Below are 14,290 nucleotides of genomic sequence, written 5' to 3'. Positions count from 1 at the left end.
TGTACTTATAAACTGTGTGTCGTGTGAACTATGTATCTAAATTTGTAGATGTATAAATATATACTACTTTTATGAAAGTATGTGCTCTTTGAAGTACGTCCATATTCATAAACTAGAGAAACAAACATGAAAAATACTTAAAAAGAACCATTTCAAACCACTGTGGAAATTTTAAGAAAAAGGAAGAAATCCAACCCAATTAATCATCTTTTTATATTGTAATGTGCTTCTGGGAGCATCCATATGCTTTATTTTAATGTACCTTGTTTTAAGGTATACTTAGGTAGGCACAGAATTATTAATTGATGAGTTAGCAATGTTTCAATCAAATGATTGTATATAACATGTCACGTGACAATAAAGATTCTATTCTATTTGATTCTACATCTGGGGAATTACATTAACAACTATTATCAATACTAGTTGTACCCAGCTATCCATTGCTGTGGCCCAGTCTGTTTAGATAGAAAACTGCTAAACATGTACGAGAAGTAGATATACACCCTAATCTTCTCCTGCATCTCCTCTTCATGTCCATCTTCCCCTCCTCCCCCCCCCCTCCCTGTCCATCACCTTCTCCTTCCCTCTATCTTCTCGTGACCCATCTTTCCCCCTTCTCTCTATCTGTCCCCTGCTGTCCCCCCCCCCCCCCACTCCCTCTGTCCATCTCTTCCTATCTGCTCTTTATGCCCACTTAAGTTAGGGGAGCACACATCTTAAAATCATCTCTCTCTCTCTCTCTCTCTCTCTCTCTCTCTCTCTCTCTCTCTCTCTCTCTCTTTTCTCTTTCTCCACCCCCCCCCCCCTTCCCCCCTCCTCCGGCCCCTTGAGCCTTGCTTATTGTTATTGCACATTCAGATACTGTAGTCAGTCTGAATGTTTAATAGAGTCATGCAAAATCTGAAGTAAATCGATCAAGCACTTCTTGACATTTTTGGTAACTATGTCTCCCTGTTACTTTTTGCCAAATGTGGTGTTTTTCAGTGCCATATTTGGAGTTACTTTTTTTTCCAAATTTGATGTTAACTTTCTTTGCCCAATTCAGCATAATTTCTTACCAAATTCGTTCTATCTTTTGTCATATGTGATTTTCCCAGTTTTAGTGCTCTTGTTAATGCTCTTTTTTAAATGCCAATTTCACTGTTTTTTCTTTCACATTGGTGCTTTTTATGCCAATTTCTCTGTTTTTTAAAATTTCTGTAGTTTTCTCCTTTTGGATTTATGTTTGCCAAATTCAGGGCCATTTCTTTTTACCTAATTCAGTGTTATTTTTTTTTCAAAACAGGTTACATTTACTGCTACTTAATTTTTCCAAAATGTGTGTTTATTTTTGCCAGTTGTTTTTTGGCAAATTTGCTGATATTTTTGCTAGATTCGGTGTTATTTTTTAACAAATTCGGCGTCTTTTGCCAATTTTTTCGTCATATTTGTTGCTTTTATGCCACACTTTGTCTTTGTTTCTTGCCAGTTTTGGGATTTCCTATAGTTTTGGTGCTTTTGTTTTTTCTTTTACTGTTCCCCCCCCCTTACAGCATTAGTTTTGACATCACATCATTGTTGCGTGGGAAATGATCATTCACTTCGAGACTGTACACGAACCTCTGCCTTGAGGAAATAAGAAGTCACAATGAAATTTCAACATTCAATAATTAGCAGTTATAAAATTTGGCAAACTGCCAGTCTCAGATTTATAACTTTTTTTATAAGCGAAAATGACAAATTTCTCTATAATTTGTAAAACTCTGCGATTTGGTGACAATTTGTTAAAAATCGCCAATTTCACATTATCGTTTTCATGATATTTTCATCTCCCTACACATACATAATATGTTGATGGCAGGGAATGTAAACCTCATAACTCCATTTTGTTAACTTATGCAGGTGAAGCAGAAACGGTTTCTTAAAAAATAATATAAAGTGGCACAGAAAGTTGCTACATGTGTAACTGTATAGTGGAAGCCTAGTTACCGACAGATTAGAGAAATAAACACTTTCAAATATTCCTTTGATTACGGAGTTATTGTTTACTTTAATTACAAGTTCTCACAGACAGATGGAGCTCTGGGATTTTCATCGCCTACCATCGATATATTAAAAAATATTTATAGCCTATCTCTGTCTGAAACTTCATTAGTATAGTGTAAAATTTTAAGTTAATCAATCGAGAAAGTTTCGAGATTTTTGGTACATATGAATGTTTCTCACTTATATATTACATATATTTTTAAAAAATAGGCATATAGAAAAATGTGCGCATGTGAATGCAACCTCATGCCAAAATTTCTAGTCAGCTGACCAACTACTTTTTGAGTTTTGTGAACACAATCATATCCAGGCTGAATTTTTATATATAAAGACATACAGACTATGATAACCAGTGAGCTCTGATATGTGGGGCGATGCTTAGTAGTAAAGCACGTGTAAACAGAAATTGCCTGACATGTGAACTTTTCTTTGGAGTCTGTAAGTATCTACAACACACTTATTATTTTCGAACAGTTGCATTCAATAACAAAAGAAGTTCACACGTGATAAACAACAGACTAAATAAGTGAATGCTCCTTGTTCTGTTCATACTGACAGGTACATCAAAAACAGAGAGCAGAAACTTAACACTTTCCTGAAAGGCCGATAACCAGCTCAACAAGATAAATCCTCTGCATATGTGAGTGAATGCGGCCAAATGCCATTCACTCGCACTTAGCTACAAGTTACGCTGGAGGAAACACTTGTTTGCTCCAGCGTAAGTCAGGCTGTCCTCTACCACAGTTTGAGCTTCCAGGAACAGACAGCCTTTGAAACACAATATCCTCAGATAGACAACTATCTTTCTTACTCGTGTGGCTCACAACCTGATTTAAGACTTTCTAATTGAAGACATGAGGTCAGCTCACATGTCAGGTGTGTAAACTGCAAATGTCTTGAGTAAGTGACTGATGAGTGGGAGTTCAGTGTGGTATCATGTTGCTGTTGTTCACGAATATTGTGATATTTGGTCTGTGGGGCGCTCAACTGTACAGTTATCAGCACCAGAACAAATTCCCAATCTTTTCACTCTCCAGTCTTGCCCAAATGATGGGGAAATGATGAGGACATGACAAACACCCAGTTCCCAAGCAGAGAAAATCCCCAACCCGGTGGGAATCAAACCTGGGCCCCCGTGATCCAGAGGCAGCAATGTTATCCACTAGACCGTGAGCTGCAAACTGACGATGATAAGGGAAAGGATGAAACCTTGCACCGATGCATACGCTATGTGCCAATATATGCCATTCCAGAGGAGTAATATGTACCCCTACACCTTCGTATGGAAGCATGACATTTACACAAACATAGAAAACAGGATGTCAAATGTAAAGGTACAGATATTAGTTTTATTTTTTATTTATCTTCAGCTCAGGATGCGATCACAGATACGTCCCGAGAGGAAATACCTGTTTGGGCACAGAAATAAATGTTCCACGTAGTGCAGGCCTGTCTTCAGGAAGAACACAGTCCCAAAGCATAAGCATGTGAATAATGAAAGTCAGTTAACGAAATACAGTGAAACAGTGTCTGTTACTCATTATGATTTGATATATTGAACCGATAAGGCGTTAAATGCATTCTAGGTAAAAAAAAAAAAAAAAAAAAGGTTAAGATAAACGGCACAGCTACTCCTAAGGTTTGAAGTCATGAAGAATACGACATAATGAGTCAGTCATGACTGGGAAGGAGCGCCTGGTCCCCAGCACGAATCGGGCCGGCGGACTTGTGTCGAGGTCCGGTGAGCCGGCCAGTCTGTGGATGATTTTTAGGCGGTTTTCCATCTGCCACGGTGAATGCGGGCTGGTCCCCTTATTCTGCCTCAGCTACACTATGTCGACGATTGCTGCGCAAACAAGTTCTCCACATATGCGTACACCACCATTACGATGCCACACAAACATAGGGGTTACACTCGTCTGGTGCGAGACGTTAGCTGTGGGGGTCCACTGGGGACCGAACCGCACAATAACCTTGGATTCGGTGTGGGGCGGCGGAGGGGTAAAGTGGACTGCGGTAGTCGTTGTGGGGTTGTGCACCGCTGCAGCTGTGGCGGGGACAGAGCCTCTCCGTCGTTTCTAGGCCCCCGGTTAACATACAATACAATACAGCCATGACTGATGCTGATGATTACAACCAGTAAAGTGAATGCCAGAAACACCAGAGTCTTGAGAGAATTGAACTGCAATGTATAAAACAGCCACGAACGTCTAATTACTTTACAAATGAAAAATGTATTGAATAACTGCCTTTAAACATTTAAGCAAGAAAAAGTTTAACAAAGGTTTAAAACCATGCTTAATGTTTGTCTGAAATTTCTAAGTGATATCATTATGAAACACTAGATGAATATAAACTGAGTAATTTGCATGCCATTTTAAGAATGAACTAGTTTTTCACACATTTAAATAATGGGTGTCTGGGATAGGACGAATTTGAATTTTGACCATTTTGTCATAAGACGACTGGCAGCCATGGTTTTTTCACGTTTCTTGTCTGTGATCCTTCTCATTAGTAGCCAGATAGCTGGTATGTGGTGAGAATTGTTGTTTGACATTTACTTTCGTTGTGGAGCAGATGACAACTGAGCAACACATCCAAGAGATAAGAAGTTATTACAAAAACAGTGAAAGTCCCACAGCAACCGTTTGTGAATCGCGTGAGACACTCGGGCGTAATGCTGCTCTATTCGAATCATCAGTTCAGAAGTTGGTCCAGAAGTTTGAGACCACACGTTCTATTTCAAATGCTGTGAAAATAGGGCAACCACATTCTGTTCGAACACGAGTAAACATTGCTGTCTACATCTACATCTACATCCATACTCCGCAAGCCATCTGACAGTGTGTGGCGGAGGGTACTTTGAATACCTCTATCTGTTCTCCCTTCTATTCCAGTCTCGTATTGTTTGTGGAAAGAAAGATCGTTGGTATGCCTCTGTGTGGGCTCTAATCTCTCTGATTTTATCCTCACGGTCTCTTCGCAAGATATACGTAGGAGGGAGCAATATACTGCTTGACTCCTCAGTGAAGGTATGTTCTCGAAACTTCAACAAAAGCCCGTATCGAGCTACTGAGCGTCTCTCCTGCAGAGTCTCCCACTGGAGTTTATCTATCATCTCCGTAACGCTTTCGCAATTACTAAATGATCCTGTAACGAAGCGCGCTGCCCTACGTTGGATCTCCTCTATGTCTTGTATCAACCCTACCTGGTACGGATCCCACACTGCTGAGCAGTATTCAAGCAGTGGGTGAACAAGTGTACTGCAACCTACTTCCTTTGTTTTTGGATTGCATTTCCTTACGATTCTTCCAACGAATCTCAGTGTGGCATCTGCTTTACCGACGATCAATTTTATATGGTCATTCCCTCATAAATCACTCCCAATGCCTACTCCCAGATAATTTATGGAATTAACTGCTTCCAGTTGCTGATCTACTATATTGTAGCTAAATGATAAGGGATCTATCTTTCTATGTATTCACAGCACATTACACTTGTCTACATTGAGATTCAATTGCCATTCCCTGCACCATGCATCAATTCGTTGCAGATCCTCCTGCATTTCAGTACAATTCTCTATTGTTACAACCTCACGATATACTACAGCATCATCCACAAAAAGCCTCAGTGAACTTCCGATGTTATCCAAAAAGTCATTTATACACTCCTGGAAATTGAAATAAGAACACCGTGAATTCATTGTCCCAGGAAGGGGAAACTTTATTGACACATTCCTGGGGTCAGATACATCACATGATCACACTGACAGAACCACAGGCACATAGACACAGGCAACAGAGCATGCACAATGTCGGCACTAGTACAGTGTATATCCACCTTTCGCAGCAATGCAGGCTGCTATTCTCCCATGGAGACGATCGTAGAGATGCTGGATGTAGTCCTGTGGAACGGCTTGCCATGCCATTTCCACCTGGCGCCTCAGTTGGACCAGCGTTCGTGCTGGACGTGCAGACCGCGTGAGACGACGCTTCATCCAGTCCCAAACATGCTCAATGGGGGACAGATCCGGAGATCTTGCTGGCCAGGGTAGTTGACTTACACCTTCTAGAGCACGTTGGGTGGCACGGGATACATGCGGACGTGCATTGTCCTGTTGGAACAGCAAGTTCCCTTGCCGGTCTAGGAATGGTAGAACGATGGGTTCGATGACGGTTTGGATGTACCGTGCACTATTCAGTGTCCCCTCGACGATCACCAGTGGTGTACGGCCAGTGTAGGAGATCGCTCCCCACACCATGATGCCGGGTGTTGGCCCTGTGTGCCTCGGTCGTATGCAGTCCTGATTGTGGCGCTCACCTGCACGGCGCCAAACACGCATACGACCATCATTGGCACCAAGGCAGAAGCGACTCTCATCGCTGAAGACGACACGTCTCCATTCGTCCCTCCATTCACGCCTGTCGCGACACCACTGGAGGCGGGCTGCACGATGTTGGGGCGTGAGCGGAAGACGGCCTAACGGTGTGCGGGACCGTAGCCCAGCTTCATGGAGACGGTTGCGAATGGTCCTCGCCGATACCCCAGGAGCAACAGTGTCCCTAATTTGCTGGGAAGTGGCGGTGCGGTCCCCTACGGCACTGCGTAGGATCCTATGGTCTTGGCGTGCATCCGTGCGCCGCTGCGGTCCGGGCCCAGGTCGACGGGCACGTGCATCTTCCGCCGACCACTGGCGACAACATCGATGTACTGTGGAGACCTCACGCCCCACGTGTTGAGCAATTCGGCGGTATGTCCACCCGGCCTCCCGCATGCCCACTATACGCCCTCGCTCAAAGTCCGGCAACTGCACATACGGTTCACGTCCACGCTGTCGCGGCATGCTACCAGTGTTAAAGACTGCGATGGAGCTCCGTATGCGACGGCAAACTGGCTGACACTGACGGCGGCGGTGCACAAATGCTGCGCAGCTAGCGCCATTCGACGGCCAACACCGCGGTTCCTGGTGTGTCCGCTGTGCCGTGCGTGTGATCATTGCTTGTACAGCCCTCTCGCAGTGTCCGGAGCAAGTATGGTGGGTCTGACACACCGGTGTCAATGTGTTCTTTTTTCCATTTCCAGGAGTGTATATACTGTGAAAGGCAACGGTCCTACAACACTCCCCCGTGGCACACCTGAGACGACACTTACTTCGGAAGGCTTTTCTCCATTGAGAATGACATGTTGCGTTCTGTTATCTAGGAAATCTTCATTCGAATCACACATTTGGTTTGATAGTCTATGTGCTCTTACTTCGTTCATTAAACGACTGTGGGGAACTGTATCAAACTCCTTGCGGAAGTCAAGAAACATGGCATCTACTTGGGAACCCGTGTCTATGGCCATCTCAGTCTCGTGGACGAATAGCGCGAGCTGGGTTTCACACGATCATCTTTTTCGAAACCCATGCTGATTCCTACAGAGTAGATTTCTAGTCCCCAGAAAAGTCATTATACTCGAACATAATACGTGTTCCAAAATTCTACAACTGAGCGACGTTAGAGAGATAGGTCTATAGTTCTGCACATCTGTTCGATGTCCTTTCTTCAAAATGGGGGTGACCTGTGCCCTTTTCCAATCTTTCGCAACGCTACGCTCTTCTAGAGACCTACGGTACACCGCTGCAAGAAGGGGGGCAAGTTCCTTAATGTACTCTGTGTAAAATCGAACTGGTGTCCCATCAGGTCCAGCGGCCTTTCCTCTTTTGAGCGATTTTAATTGTTTCTCTATCCCCCGTCATCTATTTCGATATCTACCATTTTGTCATCTGTGCGACAATCTAGAGAAGGAACTACAGTGCAGTCTTCCTCTGTCAAACAGCTTTGGAAAAATCATTTAGTATTAGGGCCTTTAGTCTGTCATCCTCTGTTCCAGAACGATTTTGGTCACAGAGTGTCTGGACATTTTGTTTTGATACACCTACCTCTTTGACATAAGACCAAAATTTCTTGTTGTGATGTGTTCGACAATGTGATCATAAGCCCAAGAAAATCGGTTTGCTGATTAGCTCAACGACTGGATGTTAAGTGACAATATACTTTCACTTGGAGCTGTACAACTGGTCAGTGCTTCAAATGGTGATGGTTTTATATCATGGAACAGAACTTCCAGCATTTTAGGAAACAAAACTCAGCAAAAAAATATGTTTTGCAAAGATCGTTAATGTGCAGTAACATGTACACGGCATATTTTCATATCATTATATAAATACGATATCCACCAAACACAGCACGGCAGATTCCAAAGCATCGAAATCAAGATTGCGACGTGACGATGTCACCCAGTCGTAGCTCGTGTCCATTTCGCCAGCCACTGGCAGCAGATGTTCAGAGCACAGGACGTGTGATGTAGTCAGCCAAGTAGCATCAATTAACTAGTGCGCACACACAGACAGAAAAGGCTAATGCTTGAAATTAATATACATACTGTTTAGTAACAAGAAAAGCTAACCTTTCACATATAATATTGCTTGTCAAAAATGCTTTGCTGTTTTTTCTGAAGGTGTGGTAAGGCAAAATCCTAAGAGCACAGCTTAAATTGCAACAGCTGAATATTTCTGTCAAGCACAATTACAAATTTCACTGCTGTGTACCAAACATTTTGTCGGTTACCTGACCGAATACATGTTCCGTCAAACACTTCAACTTTTCCAATAGTAAAACCGGTTATGTGTCAAAATGCTCCAGATCTCACTGTACACTTTTTTTGAGGATAGCTAAACCTTCTACCATGGTTACTGCATAATTTCTAATCTATGAAACAACTAAAATAAATATGAATAACTAATCTTGAAAATTTTTTAGCGGGTTTACCTTTTTAAGATGGAAACCACCATTTGTAATATTTTCCCTGGACCTGTTAGTATCATGTCACGCCCACTCAAACGAGGCCCAGGAAAGAGGTGGATCGAAAGCAGTTTGTTGTTATGAAGTACTGCGTCGTCTTTTGATATATTCTACTGATGGCAGACACTTGTCTGTGCACCATGTTTTGTTGTTGTAGATGGCACAATTTCTGGGCGTCTTAAGTTTTATTTTGGTATTTTTCTCTCATTTACATTTCATTTCTGTAGTATTATTCTGCAGTTGCAGTGTAAAGTAAAATTTTTTGTTAGAATAATTAGTTCTTTCCAAGCAAAATTACAAAAATTAAACTGAAAATTAAAATAATCAAAATTTCCCAGAATTTAAAAAAATTCCTGGGCTTTTCTTGGATTTGTCCCGGAAGAAAAAATTCCCAGGTTTTTCCTGGATTTCCCTGTTGGACCAGAGAGTATACAGCCTGATCTCTGAATCGAGCACGGCAAATTACCAAAGGAACATAAAATTTCTTTTTCCATTTCTATATGGATGAGTTTTCTGTTGTTGTTAAGGTCTTCAGTCCTGAGACTGGTGTGATGCAGCTCTCCATGCTACTCTATCCCGTGCAAGCTTCATCATCTCCCAGTACCTACTGCAACCTACATCCTTCTGACTCTGGTTAGTGTATTCATCTCTTGGTCTCCCTCTACGATTTTTACCCTCCACACTGCCCTCCAATACTAAATTGGTGATCCCTCGATGCCTCATAACATGTCCTACCAACCAATCCCTTCTTCTGGTCAAGTTGTGCCACAAACTCCTCTTCTCCCCGATTCTGTTCAATACCTCCTCATTAGTTATGTGATCTACCCATCTAATCTTCAGCATTCTTCTGTAGCACCACATTTCGAAAGCTTCTATTCTCTTCTCATCTAAACTATTTATCGTCCATGTTTCACTTCCATACATGTCTACACTCCATACAAATACTTTCAGAAACAACTACCTGACATTTAAATCTATACTCGATGTTAACAAATTTCTCTTCTTGAGAAACGCTTTCCTTGCCATTGCCAGTCTACATTTTATATCCTCTCTACTTTGACCATCATCAGTTATTTTGCTCCCCAAATAGTAGAACTTCTTTACTTCTTCAAGCATCTCATTTCCTAATCTAATACCCCCAGCATCACCCGACTTAATTCGACTACATTCCATTATCCTTGTTTTGCGTTTGTTGATGTTCATCTTATATCCTCCTTCCAAGACTCTGTCCATTCCGTTCAACTGCTCTTCCAAGTACTTTGTTGTCTCTGACAGAATTACAATGTCATCGGCGAACCTCAAAGTTTTTATTTCTTCTCCAAGGATTTTAATTTCTACTCCGAATTTTCCTTTTGTTTCCTTTACTGCTTGCTGAATATACAGATTGAATAACATCGGGGAGAGGCTACAACCTTGTCTCACTCCCTTCCCAACCACTGCTTCTATTTCACGTCCTTCGAATCTTATAACTGCCATCTGGTTTCTGTCCAAATTGTAAATAGCCTTTCGCTCCCTGTATTTTACCCCTGCCACCTTTAGAATTTGAAAGAGGGTATTCCAATCAACATTGTCAAAAGCTTTCTCTAAGTCTACAAATGCTAGAAACGTACATTTCCCTTTCCTTAATCTTTCTTCTAAGGTAAGTCATAAGGTCAGTATTGCCTCACGTGTTCCAACATTTCTACGGAATCCAAACTGATCTTCCCCGAGGTCGGCTTCTACCAGTTTTTCAATTCACCTGTAAAGAATCCGCGTTAGTATTTTGCAGCTGTGACTTATTAAACTGATAGTTCGGTAATTTTCACATCTGTCAACACCTGCTTTCTTTGGGATTGGAATTATTATATTCTTCTTGTAGTCTGATGGTATTTCGCCTGTCTCATACATCTTGCTCACCAGAGGGTAGAGTTTTGTCAGGACTGGCTCTCCCAAGGCTGTCAGTAGTTCCAATGGAATGTTGTCTACTCCCGGGGCCTTGTTTCGACTCAGGTCTTTCAGTGCTCTGTCAAACTCTTCACGCAGTATCGTATCTCCCATTTCATCTTCATCTACATAATATTGTCCTCAAGTACATCGCCGTTGTATAGATCCTCTATATACTCCTTCCACCTTTCTGGTGGGAAAAAAACCTCTTCTTATAAACAGGTAAATCCAGAACTTCACTGCCTGTTGTATGTTCGTCCATTTTATTTTACCTATCTCTCATGTTAATTATTAAAATGGAGTAGCTTAAGCCTAATTCACACGACGACACTAGGTTGCAGGCAAGTGGGTTACCGGCCACTGTGCAGGCGTGTCCCGCGTTTGGGCAACTCGTCGGTGAAACTAAACACTTTCGGCACGTTCCAACTTTGGCGACACTAGTCGCACGAGTTTTGAGGTTACGCGTGTTTGCAGAGTGTAGACAAACTGAAATACGAAGTGGGGAACGGAGAATAATGTTCGTTTTTTGGATATCTAAGCTCTGCACAGGTGCTTGTGGGATTTCAGTGATGCCGATTTCAAAAATAATCAACATATTGCTGCCCCCGAGACCATCATGTGCGATGAGAACATAGATGGTTTGCCAATATCTGAGCTGCAGTGCAAACTTTATTGAGTTAGGAGAACATATACAACTAAACTAAGAAAGATACAAACAAGTGTAATTCTATCTGTGGCAATGCTCTCGTCTACAAGACTAAAATGCCATTGTTCAAGTTAGCCAGCTCTTTGTTACTGAATGTTGTTGTCGGGGGGAGGGTGGGGGGGTGGGGGAAGGCTATACAAATCGAGAAGTTGCATTCTTTATTCAATATACATCTATTTAAAACATCGCAGTAGTGCTCCCCATTCACATATGTTAGAATTTTGAAATTTTGCCACTGTACAGATCTAACTTCAAGAGAGTAGTTTGCAAACCATTCTCTTCTTAATGCGACCTGCTTCGAATAATTATTGCTGTTAATGTTAATAATTATTGGTTTTAATGAAAAAACCAACTAAAACCGCATCTTATAACAGGCCGAGTGTTCTCGATTGTAATGCACCCAATACGATTTGTAATTTCAGCTCCGGTGACAGTGCTTCATGCATTACAATATCTTTACTCCTTATCACACAATTAACTCTCTTAGAAGAAATGTAAACAATTCTGGTGACATTCTAAGATAATTAAAAGAACTTCTCGAGTCTTCCATTATAAATTATTTCAGCAAGGAAGCTGAGCAACTGAGCTGACATCTGTTCATCTAGTCACAAAGCGAAACAAGTTTCTTATTTTTTCTTATGCAGCAATTCCACACAACAAGCTTTAACCCTTTCAGGGGCAAAATAAAAAAAAATATTTTTAATTTTTACTTGTATTAATTTTCATACAGTGAGACAAAAAAATGTAAAAATTAAATGAAATATACATAAACTGAACACATACAGGGTGGTTTCAAATGGAACCACCACAACATTGACAGAAACAAATGCATTATTTTGGTTATTATTACAGTACATATAGTATTAACGTAAACAGAAGAGTATTCTGCCTTTAATACATGCATAAAAGTTACCTAATACAGAAGAATACAGTCACAATTTGAGAACAAAGACGTTCGCTCACAGCGTACAAAAATGGCTATCCGACTCTCCTCACTACTTGCTAATATTAACAGATTTGGAAGCGGTTCCAGTGACAGCCACTAGAGGGCAGCACCAACTAGGCTGCTGAATGGTATGCCAAATGTAGCCACTGCCCTTTTGCCACAAAATGAGAAAATTGTAGGTGGTTTCAAATGGAACCACTTCCCCTGAAAGGGTTAACTCCATCACAACTCGTGCGACGTGCAGACACGACTCAGGGACCCACAAAACGACGAAACTGAAGTGTATACTGGTGGCACCACATCTACAGTCAAATATGAAACCATTTGCATGCAACTCATTCCACGCAACGAGTGGCGCAACCCGATGTCGTTGTGTAAACTAGGCTTTAGTATTTTATCAATTTGTAATTTTCTGTAATACATTTGTCTACAAATAGGCATATTTCACAAAGCCTTAGTCACTCTGTGTTTAGCTATCATAATGTAAAATTAGTAAGTCAGTGGCTGGCAAGTATTCAATTAGTTCAGATGCTTTGTGATATGCTTTATTCAGTTAGTCCACGTGTGCTAGTGAAAAGATGAACATGTATGTAAATTACTCTGTGTCAGTTTGGAAGAGTTTGTAGAAAATCTTCAACATGCACAACTAGTCAAACTTCCTGGCAGACTAAAGCGGTCTGCCAAACCGAGACTCAAATTCGGGACCTCGGCCTTTTGTGGGCAACTGTTCTACTGACTGAGCTACCCGAGCACGACTCACGACCCGTCCTCGCAACTTTACTTCCGCCAGTTCCTCGTCTCCTACTTTCCAAACTTCACAGAAGCTCTCCTGCGAAACTTTCGGGACTAGTACTTCTGGAAGAAACGATATTGTGGAGGTGTGGCTTAGCCACAGCCTGAGGGTTGTTCCCAGAATGAAGTCTGGAAAGTACGAAATGAGGCAAGAGCAGAAGTAGAGCTCTGAGGGTGGGTCACGAGTCACGTTTGGATAGCTCGGTCAATAGGATTCTTGCCCGCAAAAGGCAGAAGTCCTGAGTTTGCATTTCGGTCAGGCACAGAGTTTTAACCGATCAAGAAGATTTGTATCAGTGCACACAATCTGTTGCAGAATGAAAAATTTCATTCTACTGCCAAGATGATCTCTGCCAAGATATACATATCTGTTGTGTACATGATTTGATAACAGTCCACTATCATTGATGATGACAGGAAGGATATTAACAGGGTGGCTAATCAAATTTGGGGAAAAAATAAAATAAAAAGATCACTGAGAATTCCAGTTGTTGGGAGGAAGATTGGGTCATGAGAAGGTCCTGATAAATTGATGGTGAGGGGCAGGGGAATGGCATCTCACAATATTGACTTTTCTTTCCTTTTGACCGAGACATACAAGAGGCATTTGAAAAGCCCGTGCAAAAATAAAAACTACTTACGTGTTTGGGGTAAACCCTTTTTATTTTTCGACACAATCTCCTTTTAGACTTATAAACTTCATCCAATGCTGTTCTAATTTGTTGAACCCTTCCGAATAATAGGAATTATCCAAATCTGCAAAATAGCTATTACTTGCCACAATCACCACCTCGTTTGCATAAAATCTTTGTCCCGCCAACCATTTCTTCAAATTGGGGAACAAATAGTAGTCCGAGGGAGCCAAGCATGGAGAACAGGAGGGATGTGAAACGAGTTGGAATTCTATTTCCATTAATTTTGCGACCACAACTGCTGGGGTGTGTGCTGGTGCATTGTTGTGGTGGAAAAGGGATTTTTTGCAGTCCAATTGCCGGCGTTTTTGTTGCAGCTCAGTTTTCAAATGGTCCAATAACGATGAATAAAATCCACCTG

At 41.6% G+C, this 14,290-nt stretch overlaps 1 protein-coding gene across 1 annotated transcript in view; it reads right to left on the bottom strand.

The window, feature by feature from the left end:
* LOC124554026 overlaps positions 1-14,290 on the bottom strand; it is a 182,602-nt gene that overhangs the window by 85,269 nt on the left and 83,043 nt on the right. The gene's annotated exons all lie outside the window — the stretch shown is intronic.

Source organism: Schistocerca americana, chromosome 11 (genome assembly GCF_021461395.2).
Source record: "Schistocerca americana isolate TAMUIC-IGC-003095 chromosome 11, iqSchAmer2.1, whole genome shotgun sequence".
NCBI classification, from domain to species: Eukaryota; Metazoa; Arthropoda; class Insecta; order Orthoptera; family Acrididae; genus Schistocerca; species Schistocerca americana.
The sequence above is the reverse complement of the archived record's forward strand: the minus strand, read 5'-3'. Positions and strand labels throughout refer to the sequence as shown.